We start from the raw sequence: 15,448 nt of genomic DNA on the forward strand, positions 1-15,448 counted from the left end.
TGTTATAGGTCCCTATGGGGGCTATAACATTGCAAAAATAAAAAGTAAAAAAAAAGTGTTAAGATCATTTAACCCCTTTCCTAATAAAAGTTTGAATCACCCCCCTTTTCCCATAAAAAATAAAACCGTGTAAATAAAAATAAACATATGTGGTATCGCCGCGTGCATAAATGTCCGAACTATAAAAATATATCATTAAACCGCACGGTCAATGGCGTACACGTAAAAAAAATTCCAAAGTCCAAAAAAGCTATTTTTGGTCACTTTTTATACCATTAAAAAATGAATAAAAAAAAAAAAATAGTGATCAAAAAAGTCAGATCAAAAACAAAAATGGTACCGATAAAAACTTCAGATCACGGCACAAAAAAGGAGCCCTCATACTGCCCTGTATGTGGAAAAAAAGTTATAGGGGTCAGAAGATGACATTTTTAAACTTATACATTTTCCTGCATGTAGTTATGATTTTTCCCAGAAGTAACCTATATAAGTAGGGTATCATTTTAACCGTATGGATCTACAGAAGATTTTTACCAAATTATGCACTGCGTAGAAACTGAAGCCCCCCAAAAGTTACAACATGGCGTTTTTTCTTCGATTTTGTCGCACAATGATTTTTTTTTCCGTTTCGCCGGGGATTTTTGGGTAAAATGACTACTGTCACTGCAAAGTAGAATTGGTGACGCAAAAAATAAGCCATAATATGGATTTTTAGGTGGAAAATTGAAAGGGTTATGATTTTTAAAAAAGGAGGGAAAAAAAAACAAAAATGCAAAAGCTGAAAAACCCTGCGTCCTCAACCCCTTAAGGACCAAGGACGTACGAGTATGTCCTTGGTCCCACTCCCGTGATATAACGCGGGGCCCCGCGGTTACCCCGCAACATATCATGGCGGGCCCAGCATCATAGTGAAGCCGGGACCCGCCGCTATTAGCGTGCGGCACTGATCGCGGTGCCGCGCGCTATTAACTAGGGATCGACCAATATTGTTTTTTTAGGGCCGATACCGATAATCGGTGGAGGTTAGGGCCGATAGCCGATAACTTATACCGATATTCCGGTATAAGTTATCGGCTATTTATCCCCCCGCGACACTGCTGCAGATCATTGATTTAAAGCGGGCGCTTTAAATCAATGCACTGCAGTGGCTTTTGCAGTGCCATACGGCCGCCGCCGCCGCCACCCCCGCTTCTCTCCCCCTACCTGTCAGGGTGGTCCGGCCATCCATCCTTTCTGTAGTGTCCGCGCATTCCAGGTGGAGGGTGAACCGGTCCGGGCTGTACTACTTCTCCACTCTCGGGCAGGCTCTGGCCTAGTAACGCAGAATAGACGCCGCTGCGCACGGGCGTCACTGCGCAGCGGCGTCTATGCTGCGTTACTAGGCGGAGAAGAAGTACAGCCCAGACCGGTTCACCCTCCACCCGGACACTACACGAAGGATGGATGGCCCGGACCGCCCCCATTACGGGTAAGTTTATTTTTTTTTTATTGACTCGGAGGGTGGTGGAGGTGCCCGACCGGTACCGGTGCAGTGGGTGCGGTGAAAGATCAGTGTGTGCAGTGTTATAGGTCCCTATGGGAGCTATAACACTGCAAAAAAAAAGAAAAAAAAAGTGAAGATCATTTAACCCCTCCCCCATTAAAAGTTTGAATCACCCCCTTTCCCCATTAAAAAAAAAAAAAAAAAAGTGTAAATAAAAATAAAAACATATGGTATCAACGCGTGCGGAAATGTCAGAATTACAAAAATATATTTTTAATTAAATCGCACGCTCAATAGCGTACGCGCAAAAAAATTCCAAAGTCCAATAGTGCATTTTTGGTCACTTTTTATATCATGAAAAAATTAATAAAAAGCGATCAATAAGGCCTATCAATGCAAAAATGGTACCGTAAAAAACTTCAGATCACGGCGCAAAAAATGAGCCCTCATACCGCCCCAAACGCGGAAAACTTAAGTTATAGGGGTCAGAAGATGACAATTTTAAACGTATTAATTTTCCTGCATGAAGTTATGATTTTTTCCAGAAGTACGACAAAATCAAACCTATATAAGTAGGGTATCATTTTAATGGACCTACAGAATAAAGATAAGGTGTCATTTTTACCGAAAAATTTACTACGTAGAAGCGGAAGCCCCCAAAAGTTACAAAACTGCGTTTTTTTTTTTTCAATTTTGTCGCACAATGATTTTTTTTTCAGTTTCACCGCAGATTTTTGGGCAAAATGACTGACGTCATAAAAGTAGAATTGGTGGTGCAAAAAATAAGCAATTATATGGATTTTTGGGTGCCAAATTTAAAGAGTTGATTTTTTAAAGGCAAGGAGCAAAAAAACGAAAGTGCAAAAACGGAAAAAACCCTGATCCTTAAGGGGTTAAGAGTCCCCATAGGGAACTATTTATAGCGATCATTTGATTGCTAATACTGTTCAGCACTATGCATAGAACATAGCACTGATCAGTATTATCGGTCATCTTCTGCTCTGGTCTGCTCGATTGCAGACCAGAGCAGAAGACCCATGGAAGGCAGAGGAGGCAGGTGAGGGGACCTCCAGCTGCCATGCTGGATGATCAGATCACCGCAGCAGCGCTGTGGGCGATCCGATCATCCATTTTAGTGTCCGCAATGCTGCAGATGCTGTGATCTATATTGATCACGGCATCTGAGTGATCACGCGGACATCCGCGCGATCGCAATCAGCAGCCGGGACCTGTCGTGCATGACCCGAGCATCGCACCGATGCTCGCGGTTATGTATTGGACGTAAATGTACGTCCTGGTGCATTAAGTACCAGCTCACCAGGACGTACCGGCGTCGTTAAGGGGTTAAAGGGGGTACTACCGTGGAATTTTTTTTTTTTTATCTATTGATGCCAGAAAGTAAAACAGGTCTGTAAATTATTTATATAAAAAAAAATCTTAATCCTCCCAGTACTTTTTAGGGGCTGTATACTACAGAAAAACAGAAAAAATGCTTTTCTTTTTGGATTTCTCTGATGTCACGACCACAGTGCTCTCTGCTGACCTCTGCAGTTCCTAAAATGGACAGCAGAGAGCACTGTGGTCGTGCCATTAGGTAAAGCTTTTTTTAATAGAAGTAATCAACAAATTTGTTAACTTTCTGGCACCAGTTGATTTAAAAAATAAATAAATAAAAAAAAAGGTTTCCACGCGAGTACCCCTTTAACCCCTTAAGGACTCAGGGTTTTTCCACTTTCGTTTTTTCCTCCTTACCTTTTAAAAATCATAACCCTTTCAATTTTCCACCTAAAAATCCATATTATGGCTTATTTTTTGCGTCGCCAATTCTACTTTGCAGTGACATTAGTCATTTTACCCAAAAATGCACGGCGAAACGGAAAACAAAAAAAATCATTGTGCGACAAAATCGAAAAAAAAAAAAAATGCCATTTTGTAACTTTTGGGGGCTTCCGTTTCTACGCAGTGCATATTTCGGCAAAAATTACACCTTATTCTGTAGGTCCATACAGTTAAAATGATACCCTACTTATATAGGTTTGATTGTCGTACTTCTGGAAAAAAATCATAACTACATGCAGGAAAATGTATACGTTTAAAAATGTCATCTTCTGACCCCTATAACTTATTTTTCCACGTACAGGGCGGTATGAGGGCTCATTTTTAGCGCCGTGATCTGAAGTTTTTATCGGTATGGTTTTTTTTTTGATCGGACTTTTCGATCACTTTTTATTCATTTTTTTGGTATAAAAAGTGACCAAAATACGCTTTTTTGGACTTTGGAATTTTTTTGGCGCGTACGCCATTGACCGTACGGTTTAATTAATGATATATTTTTATAGTTCGGACATTTACGCACGTGGCGATACCACATATGTTTATTTTTTTACACAGTTTTATTTTTTTTATGGGAAAAGGGGGGTGATTCAAACTTTTATTAGGGAAGGGGTTAAATGACCTTTATTAACACTTTTTTTTTTACATTTTTTTTTGCAGTGTTATAGGTCCCATAGGTCACGAACAGCCCGACTGAGCAGCCGGGTCACTTTCACAGCGACGGTCAGCTTTGACAGCCGCTTCTAAAGGGTTAATACCGCACATCGCCACGATCGGCGATGTGTGGTATTAGCCGCGGGTCCCGGCCGTTGATGAGCGCCGGGACCGACGAGATATGATGCGGGATGGCGGCACGATCCCGCTTCATATCGCAGGAGCCGGCGCAGAACGTAAATATACTTCCTGCGTCGTTAAGGGGTTAAATTCATATAGTCACTTTAACCCCTTAAGGAAGAGAGAGAATGAGAGAGAGAAAATGAATAAAAATAAAAATTGTGTGTGTGTGTGTGTATATAATATATATATATATATATATATATATACATACACATATATACACACACACATAATAAATATATATATATATATATATATATATATATATATATATATATATATATATATGTGTATATATATATATATATATATATATATATATATATATATATATATATATATATATATATATATATATATACACACACACACACACACATATATATATATAATATATGTGTATGTGTATGTATATATATATATATATATATATATATATATATATATATATATATATATATAATATATGTGTATATGTAATATATATATATACACATACATACATACACACACATATATATACATATAATATATACACATACATACACACACACACACACTTTTTTTTTAAATATAATTTTCATATAAATTAGGGATGCAAAAGGGACATTTTGGGCCAAAACAAAGTTTAGACTGTGCTCGCCGAAAACCAAAACCGAAAATGCATTGCCCCACCCCCTTTTTAAATTTAAAAAAAAATTTTTTTTTTAAGTTTTTGTTACATTTTGTTACTTTTTGGGGGGGGGATGTGATGTGACCAAAATCAGCAATTTCTGCGTTTGGGACTTTTGCCTTTATGCCGTTCATAGTGCAGGATCAGAAACCATTTTATAGTTGGGACGATTATGCACGTGGTGATACCAAATGTATTTTTTATATGGAAAATGGGAAAAGGAGGGTGATTTAACCCCTTAAGGACCCGGGCTTTTTCCGTTTTTTCATTTTCAATTTTTCCTCCTTAACTTTAAAAAATCATAACTCAAATTTTCACCTAAAATTCTATTTGATGGCTTTTTTTTGCGCAACTAATTCTACTTTGTAATGACAGTCATTTTACCCAAAAAATCTACGGTGAAAAGGGAAGAAAAAAAAAAATCAATGTGCGACAAAAGTTTTGGGCGCTTCCGTTTTTACGCAGTACATATTTCGGCAAAAATGATACCTTATCTTTATTCTGTAGGTCCATATGGTTAAAATGATACCCTACTTGTATAGGTTTGATTTTGTATCACTTCAGGAAAAAAAAATCATGAATACATGCAGGAAAAAAAATATTTTTTGTTTTTAAGTTTTTGTTACATTTTATAAAACTTTTTTTTGGGGGGGGGGGGGGACGTCATCTTCTGACCCTTATAACTTTTTTATTCTGTATTCAGGGCGCTATGAGGGCTCATTTTTTGCGCCGTCATCTGAAGTTTTTAGAGGTACCATTTTTGTTCTGATCAAACTTTTTGATCACTTTTTAGTGGTATAAAAAGTGATCAAAAATGCGCTATTTTGGACTTTGGAATTTTTTTTTGCGCGTACGCCATTGAACGTGCGGTTTAAAAAGCAGTATATTTTTTATAATTCGGACATTTCCGCACGCGGCGAGACCGCATATATGTTTGTTTTTATTTTTATTTACACAGTATTTTTATTCTTGGAAATGCCGGGTGATTCAAACTTATTTAGGGGAAGGGATAATTGAAAGGGTTAATTTTTTTTATTTTTTTATTTATTTATTATTATTTTTTTTACACTTTTCTTATGCAATATTATAGCTCCTATAGGGGGCTATAACATTGAATCATCTCCATAGGAATGGATCAATCAGTGTTTTCGGCGATTGAATGAATGCTCAAGCCTAGATCTCAGGCTTGAAGCATTCAATCGGCGATCGGACTGCAGGAAGGAAGGTAAGAGACCTCCTCCTGTGCTACAGCTGTTCGATTATACCGCGGCGATCCCGAACAGCTCCCTGAGCTAACCGGCAACTTTCACTTTCGTTTTTCGCCGCGCGGCTCAGCTTTGAGCACGCGGCTAAAGGGTTAATAGCGCACGGCACCGCGATCAGTGCTGCGCGCTATTAGAGGCGGGTCTCGGCTTCACTATGGCGCCGGGCCCGCCCCTATATGATGCGGGGTCACCGTGTGACCCCGCACTATATCGCAGGACTGGGACCCAGGACGTACCCGTACATCCTGGGTCCTTAAGAGGTTAAACTTTTAATATGGAAGGGGTTAATTTGTGTTTTTTAAACATTTATTGAACTTTTTATTTTCTTGGTTCACGCTATTAGTTCCCTTAGGGGATTTTTAGGATGAAGATTTGATTGATTATCCGGTATCCCTTAGTCTCCTCAGCAGCACAATATTGGGGGGGGGGGGGGGGTCCTCACGCCCCTGTGCGCCCACGGGAAGCAGGAATTTTAAGTGACAAATAAAACATGGCTTCTCCCATACAGCCCAAATAATGGGTGTACTTACAGTGATATGCAGAGTAATTATAAAGAAGAAAAAGAAGAAATAAACACTAGGGAAGGAGATTTGTGCTGCTGATGAGACTAAGGGAAAACAGATTATAAATCAAATCAAATCTTCCCTAGCACCACATTCAGCAGCACAATGTGGGGATATAGCAAGGAGAATACCCCATAGGGAGGGCCTCAATGCTTAGAGATATTAATAACAGAGTTTGCAAAACTCTTGAGAGGAAAGCCTGGTCTGCATCCTGTAATAACGAAAAAATTTAACAGGAGTAGACCAGGTAGCAGATAAGCTAATTTGTTCTACGGGAACTGATCTTTCACCCCAAGAGGACCCCACTGATCTAGTAGAGTAAAAGGTGAAGGATCTAATCCCTCTAAAGTATAACAAAAATGTAGTCACAGATCCATCTAGATATGATAGGTTTAGAAGCTTTTTTTTTACCTCTAGATGGACCCTGAAATAAAACAAAAACTTTTTCTTCTTTCCGAAATGTAGAAGCCCTGTTAAGGTAAGTTCTCAAACGGCGAACTACATCTAGATTTTTAAGTAGCTGGTCAACAGGAAGCATAGGTAAGGCAATAACTGTGTTCTGAAAAGAAGCACATTTAGGAAGAACGGTAGGGAGAAATCTCAGCAGGACCTTGTCCTCGAGAAAGATGGTATAAGGCTCCCTAGAAGAGAGGACTTGTAACTCACCTACCCTCTTAGCAGAAGTTATGGCCAATAAAAACGCTGTTTTTAAAGAAAGTAATTTCAGATTAATGTCCTGAATGGGTTCGAATGGATGATCCGAGAACTTTCTTAGGACTAGAGGTAAGTCCCACGGAGAAACAGGTCTTAAGATCCCGGGTCTTAAACGAGAAACTGCTCTAATGAAGCCCTTGAATTCAGGAATGGGTAAAAGTCTTCTTTGAAAAACAGGGCTGAGACCTGTACCTTAAGTGTACTTGGTGATAGGCCCTTCTCAAACTCATCTTGAAGAAATTCCAAAATTTCAGGATTAGAAGGGATCGATGCCTTTGGATTGAAAAAGCTAGAAAAATTATTCTTATATAGGCTTGGTTAGTAGCCCTACTCCTTAAGCAGGCTAAAGTGTCCAAAACTCTTTCTGAATAGCCCTTGGCCAACAAAAGGGTGCGATCAACCTCCAGGCTGTCAGATTGTAAGATCTGAGACTGTGACAGAACCATGTTTCTTGAGTCACTAAATTTCAGAGGAAGAGTCCAATATATTCCCTGACTCATTCATGAGCAGGGGAAACCAGGATCTTTGGGCCAGAATGGAACTATTGCGATTACTGAGGCCTGATCCTGTTTGATTTTCCTTAATACTTTGGGAATCATGGGCACAGGAGGGAACACATATGCTAGGCTGAATGTCCAAGGAATGGTCATGGCATGGCATTGACTGCTAGAGGGTTGTCCGTCAGATACAGGGAGCAGAATTTTTCTAGTTTTGTATTGTTCCTGTATTGTATGAGATCCACTTGCGGCAAGCCCCACATCTCTGTTAGTTTCTGAAAAAAAATTAACGGGTCTAGGGACCATTCCCCTGGTAGTACAATGTCTCTGGACAGACCGTCTGCTAGCACATTGTGTCTGCCCTTTATTTGAAGTGCTGATATCCTTGATACATAGTTCTCTTCCCAAGACATGATCTTCTCTACTTCCCTGAGTAGGATCTGAGATCTTGTGCCTCCCTGTTTGTCGATGTTGTATATGGACGTTATGTTGTCCATCCTGACCTTTACTGCTTTGCCTTTGAGACAGGGGGCAAAGTGACATAAGGCTAGATAGATCACCCTCAATTTTCTGGCATTGGATGACATCCTTTCTGCCTGCTTCCAAGTTCCTTGAACTGATTTTTGAAGCATGTGGGCTCCCCAACCGACGCCTGAATCATCTGTGGTAAGTATGATCCAATCTGGCTCCTCAAATTGCGTACCATCTTGTAGGAGAGTCCACCAGGTTAGGGAGCTTCGGACTGACAATCTCATCTTGGTGTCTAGGCTGGAAAGAGATCGGTTCCACTGCAGTCTGCAGGTGTCTCAGGTGCCAGAGGGCCCAAGGAACAGCCTCTAGAGAGGAGGACATTAGACCCAGAACTTTCATGAGGGACCTTATTGAAACCTGGTGAAGTCTGAGTAGATGCCTCACAGCCACTAATAGACAGTTCCTCATCTCGCGACAAGTGTAGGGTCATCTGAATCGTGTCTATCTTGTAACCAAAACAAGGATCCTCTTGTGGATGGAACAAGATGACACACTTTATTTACTATCCAGCCTAGACGATTGAACAATTCAAGAGTTATTTGAACATGGTTCTCCAATAACTCTTGATTCTGCTAATACCAGCCAGTCGTCCAGGTATGGAATTCTTATTCCTTCCACCCGAAGATGTGCCATTATGGCGGAAACGACCTTCGTAAAGACGAAGGGAGCTGTGGAAATTCTGAATGGAAGGACTCTGAACTGAAGATGCAACAGGCTTCCTTGAACCCACACTGCAATCCTCAGCTATTTCCTGAAAGAAGGATGAATTGGGATGTGAAAATATGCATCCTTTAGGTCTAAGGATGCAAGAAAATCTCCCGTCTGAAGTAGTGTCTTCACTGTACGGATTGTCTCCATTCTGAATTTTTTCTTTGCAATGAACTGGTTTAGATACCAGAGATCTATTAGTAACCTGAACTTGCCTGATGGCTTGGGAACTAGGAAAACGGGCGAATACACCCCCCCCCCCTACTTCGGAGGGGTGGGATACTGGTTCTACTGCCCTCAGGGCTAGAAGTCCCAGAATAGACTCCTCCAGTATCTCTCCTTGGAGAACTCAACTGGGGAGATATTACTACCTCTCTCTCTCTCTCCAGGGCACTGATGGAGATGAGGTAGGTACCAGTATGCAGGGATGTGGAAATCCTATAGCCCGACGCCCGGGACAAGTAGTTTTGGGTGCCGGGCAGGTGAATTGTTTATAGATTTAGCCCTGTATCGGGCAGGGACAGACAGACCTCCCCCTTATTTTTCTTTAATGTCGGTGTGAGGAGCAGGAGCGGATGGAAGTCTGCACCTCACACCGGGCTCAGAGTGTATGGAGGGGGCGGCGGCCTCCAGCTGACTGCAGAGCCCCCTTATCTCCCCTCCCGGAGGATGAAGGACGCAGCTCAGAAGACACAGCAGGGGGAGAGAGAGGATGTAGACAGCTCCGTGCACAGCTCCCTCCCCCGCACACAGCTCTATCCCTCCCCCTCCCCTGCTCTGTCTAGACAGGATCTAATCCACCACCACAGGGCGGTTGCATGTTTGCACGGGGAAAACACAGAGCGGGGGGAGGACGGAGGGGGGGGGGGGGGGGGGGGAGGACGGAAATCTCACCTCACACCGGCCGGGACTACAGCTCTGATGTCCTCTCATGGCGGCTCAGGTGAGGAGACCGAGAATACAGGCGGCGGCAGGAAGGGTGGTTGTATATGTATGGTGTGAGTGTATGTGTGATGTGTGTATGTAATGTATGATGGGGCGGCAGGTGTATGTATGATGTGTGCATATGTATGGTGTATATCAGTGTTTCCCAACCAGGGTGCCTCCAGCCCTGGGCATGCTGGGAGTTGTAGTTTTGCAACAGCTGGAGGCACCCTGGTTGGGAAACACTGGTGGATATGTATGGTGTGAGTGTATGTGTGTATGATGTCTGTGTGATGTGTATGTCATGTATGATGTGTGTATAATGTCTAAGTGTGATGTGTATGTATGTGATGTATGATGTGGGGTGGGCAGCGGCAGGTGTATGTATGATGTGTGTATATGTGTGTATGTAATGTATGATGTGGGGGGGCAGTGGCGGGTGTATGTATGATGTGAGTGTATGTAATGTATGATGTGGGGGGGGGCAGTGGCAGGTGTGTGTGTGTATGTATATGGGGGCAGTGGCTGGTGCATGTATGATATGTGTATGCATGAATGTTTTGTATAGGAGCGGACTGTCATGTCGGGCATTAGGTCAGTTGTACCATCTAATTTTATTTATTTTTAGTGGCACCCGCACTAAATCGCACCCCCAGAATCCCACCCCCTTCATACTCACCCGCCAACCAAGAGCCCCACGGATGCACACAAACACGCCCGAACCAAAACTACAACTCCCAGCATGTTGGACCATAACCTAAACTGTAGAACTATAAAGTGCAACATGCTGGGAGTTGTAGTTTTGGTTCGGGTCAGCTGCAGAGCTATAGGCTGCATCAGGGCATGCTGGGTGTTTTAGTTACTAACTGTAATTCCCAGTATTCCTTGACACATCCTATGGCTCTGCAGCTGACACGAACCAAAACTACAACTCCCAGCATGTTACACAATAACCTTAACTTTACTATACAGTGCAACATGCTGCAACACCCACACAACCATAGGCTGTATCAGGGCATGCTGGGAGTTGTAGTTATCTACTAACTAAATGCAACTTCCAGCATTTTCTGACACAAAATGCAGCACATAAACTGGAGAAGCAGAACCCCCCCAGTAACACATAAGTCCCTATTGAGACTGAAAAATAGTGATTAAAATATTTTAAAAAGTGCCTATATATGTGAATAAGCCCCTTTCCTAATAAAAGTTTCCAATTTTCTTTATATAAAAATAATGTACAAAAATAAACATAAGTGATATCGCTGCATGTGGAAATGTCCAGACTATTAAAATATGATGTTAATTAAACCGTACGGTGAACGGTGTAAATGTAAATAGTCCAGAATTGCTCATTTTTGGTCACTTCATATTAGAAATTTTTTATAAAGTGATCAAAAAGTTACATCTAGACTTTTCTGGGCTTGTCTCAGGCGTATAAGGATCTAGCTACAGCTCTCCCCCCGCTAATATCCTGTCATGCTGATCGCCTATTAACCCATTAGATCACCGCTGTCAGCAGTGTCTAAAGGAATCTTATATCCATCCCTGGTGGTCTAGGGGGGGGGGGGGGGAGAAATCAGACTATTTTGGTTGAAATTATTTTATCTACCAGGACAAGTAGATTTTCTTGAGGGACAAGTAGATTGTGTTCAGCTTTAGTCCCTTGGACAAGTAGTTTTTTTTTTTAAATTTCCACACCCCTGAGTATGAAATTAAAGAAAGGACCCACCGGTCCTCTATAAGCTCCTCCCAAGCCTGAAAAAAATTAAAATAAATGAGACTTCCCCTTACAGGAAGATGCGACCCGTCAAAAGTCTGGTTTCTTGGTGGAATCTCTGGACACTCCGGTACCTCTCGTGACCCCTGGCAACCACCACGTCTTGATCTTGGGGGTGAATATTCCCGGGTCTTGAAACTCTTACGAGCAGGCTTCGGCTGGGGTAAAGACTTGCCTTTGCGGTCAGAAACTCCCTCCATAATGTCATCTAGCTGAGGACCAAATAAGCATCCTCGAGAGAACTCTAGATTGCAGAGCTGGGACTTTGAGGTGTTATCACCTCCCTTCTTAAAGTTATTCAGTCATCCCTCTTGACACCCGAATCAATATTGTCCTGGGCCTTGGACAGCCATTCCTTCAAGGTCCTGGTAACTTTGTGTGTAGCGGCAGCTACCATGTTGGATCCAGCTGCAGAAGAATACGCTCTCTTCAGAGTGTTTTCAATTCTCCTGTCCATGGGATCTTTTAAGTTGGAACCATCTTCTGCAGGTAATAAAGTCCTCTTGGACAATCTGGACACAGCGAAGTCCACAGTAGGAGGCTCCAGCCAGGCAGAAATTTTGTCTTCAGAAAAGGGATAAAAGGTGCGAAATATCTTCGCAAGAATTAGCTGTTTCAGGATTTTTTAATTCCCTATTCATGAGGGTCTTCTTGGGTTCATCAAATGAGAACACCCTGGGTCCCTTAGAGGTAGATAGACCTTCCTCTTCGGTCAGACCCTCAGTCTGAACTAATTTAATCAGTTTCTGGATATGTTCGGTCGGGAAGAGGGTACGTGAGGAAGATCTTTCCTCCTCGGAACCAGTAGAGGGGTAAGCCTCGTCCAAGTCTGTAAACTCCTCTCCCACAGAAGTATCCTTTCTAGCCCTTTTAGCCCAAGACCTAGGAAGGGACAATTTATCCTCAAGCTTCTTGAAAGAATCTTGCACCCATAACACGACGTCTGTCGGTTCATCCGTATCCGTAGGGTTTGGCCTGCAGATGTTGCAGTCGGCATACGGATAATGATCCGGTATGGGGTTATCACACCTCCTACAGGTAAAATGCTTGCGCTTGGAGGTATAAGTTACTGCTGTCAGGTAAGAACAGGAAACAAACTACAATATATCTGGTGTAAACAACATGAAAGTAAAGATCTATCCTGCCTTGTATCAAAGGTTCAGGCTGGTGGTGTAATGTGCAAGCGACAGCCTAGTCGAGTATTGTTGCTGACCATGTCCATCCGTTTGGCTACAGTGTAGCCATCTTCTTCCAACAGGATAAGGCACCATGTCACAAAGCTCACATCTTTTCACACTGGTTCTTGAACATGACAATGAGGTTACTGTATTCCAATGGCTGCCATAGTCACCAGATGTCAGTCTAATAAAGCATCTTTTGGATGTAGTAGAACGTGAGATTTGCAGAATGGAGCTGCAGGCTTATTGGAAATGGCAGAGGGGGCGGCACTGAGAAGCTAAGGCCATGATTACATGTGTCCGGCATAAGTAAACCCAACCTAAATCTCAACGCAACCGAGAAGCATTTTGTAGCATACGGTGTCCATTTTTTATGAACGTCAGGACAGGAATGCAGCAAGATGTGTCCCCTGTCCAATGCCGGTCCAGCCAGTCCAACCAATCTAATGTGAACTGTCCCTTTCAAATTAATGGGAACAGTTCTAGCATCGGTTTCCCTCTAGTGCCGGACGGAAAAAAATGCCAGAAAATGCATATATGTAAACCCAGCATAAGCAGCCAGGGACACGCGAGTGACGCAAGTGTCTGCATGGCGTAACAGGGCAAATTATGCGGTCAGTGCAGCCGGATAACCCCAACATTCACAGGCATCGCAAATCGATGCTGTATTTATACAATAGGCTCTCAGAGCCCATCATATGTTATAACTATCATATGTCTGGGTCATTGTGTGTTGAGAAACCACCGTATAACAGAGGGAGGGTGACCAACAAGGAAGGGGTATATCAAGGAGATGGTCATTTACAGATAAATTTGCACTTCAGGTCTGGATACACCCCCTGTCATGTCTGTCTGTCACCTTTTTGCTCTTATACGTTGCTTAATGGAATACAGCCAAGAAACCAATAAAATCGTATATGTAGTAGGGATCGACCGATATAGTTTTCTTTTAGAGCCGATACAGATACTCTGTGGAGGTTAGGGCCGATAACTTATACGGGAATATCGGTATAAGTTAACGGCTATTTATCCCCCTCAGCGACACCGCTGCAGATCATTGATTTAAAGCGGGCGCTTTAAATCAATCAACCGCAGCGGCTTTTGCGGGGGCCAGAGACCGCTACTGCCACCCGCTTCTCTCCCACTGCCTGTCCTGAGTCCCGCCACCGCAACCCCCCCCCCCCCCCCCACACACAACCGCACCGCCCTGGCCAGAGACCGCCGCTGCTGCCCCATTGCCTCCCCCATTCCCGGTTTTATAATTACCTGTTCCCGGGGCCTGGTGTCCGCGCTTCTTCTGGCTCCTGCAGCATCCTCCTGAGCTGTCACTGTGCGCACTGACGGTGATGTCGCGTTGAGGACGTCACTTGTCACTGCGCAGCGCACAGCGTAACAGGACGCGCAGGAGCCAGAAATAGCGTGGACCCCGGGAACAGGTAATTATAAAACACGGAATGGGGCAGCGGCAGAGGCAGTCTCTGGTTGGTGAGGTGCGGCATTATCGGCAAGGTAATTGCCGATACCGATAACGTCCAAAATCGTGAATATCGGCCAAACCGATAATCGGTTGATCCCTAATATGTAGTCTTTTTAATAACGTGTGTGTAATACATATATACATACACACACACACACACACACACACAGATAGATAGGGGTCAACTACTCAAGGGCTGGTCCTGTAGGACTCCTGCTAATGGGGACGGTGTTCCTGCACTGGGAAAAGTGCAGGAACTCCGTTCCCGTGAATTCCTGCAAGACTTGAGCCACATTTTATATATATATTCTCACACACACACACACACACACTTTGTTCAGGGTCATCAAACAAAGGATCGGCTGCATCTGTCCTGTAATCTCACAAGCCGTGACAGCAGTGTGAACAGGTTTCTAAACTACTGCATTGCTAGCAGGACACAGTAAAGAGCAGGAGCCCCTCCACAGATAATGGATTTATTAAAGCATTTTCTTGCGGGTGTTTGTTGCAATGAGTTTCATGTGAAGACATTTGTAAAACTTATCATTGTGTATAGGATTTCCTAGCCAGAATTGTGCTGTAGTTAGGGATTTATAAAATTGCCACATTTACCAAATGCAGCATTTCCCATCCAGGGTGCCTCCAGCTGTTGCAAAACTACAACTCCAAGCATGCCCGGACAGCCTTCGGCTGTCCGGGCATGCTGGGAGTTGTAGTTTTGCAACAGCTGGAGGCGCCCTGGTTGGGAAACACCGACCAATTGTCACAAACACGGGGCGCATCCAAGACACATCTCACACTTCGGACATCTTCCACACACAGACAACAGGAGCTCCTGCCCTTGTGCGTTCTCAGGCGAGTCTGAATATGCCCCAAAGTTATTACAGCCCGTGCGCCTTTTCATAGCTATGGCACATGACCACAAAGGCAGATAATAGGGGAGAGAAGCCTTCTACTACCCAACTATTCATAAACCCAATGTCACACA

General features: G+C 43.1%; 1 protein-coding gene and 1 long non-coding RNA gene across 3 annotated transcripts in view; one reads left to right on the forward strand and one right to left on the reverse strand.

Moving 5' to 3' along the window:
- SCAF11 (SR-related CTD associated factor 11) overlaps positions 1-15,448 on the reverse strand; it is a 115,760-nt gene that overhangs the window by 99,810 nt on the left and 502 nt on the right. The gene's annotated exons all lie outside the window — the stretch shown is intronic.
- LOC130369160 (uncharacterized) overlaps positions 1-15,448 on the forward strand; it is a 135,701-nt gene that overhangs the window by 75,645 nt on the left and 44,608 nt on the right. The gene's annotated exons all lie outside the window — the stretch shown is intronic.

This window comes from Hyla sarda, chromosome 4 (assembly GCF_029499605.1).
Source record: "Hyla sarda isolate aHylSar1 chromosome 4, aHylSar1.hap1, whole genome shotgun sequence".
NCBI classification, from domain to species: domain Eukaryota; kingdom Metazoa; phylum Chordata; class Amphibia; order Anura; family Hylidae; genus Hyla; species Hyla sarda.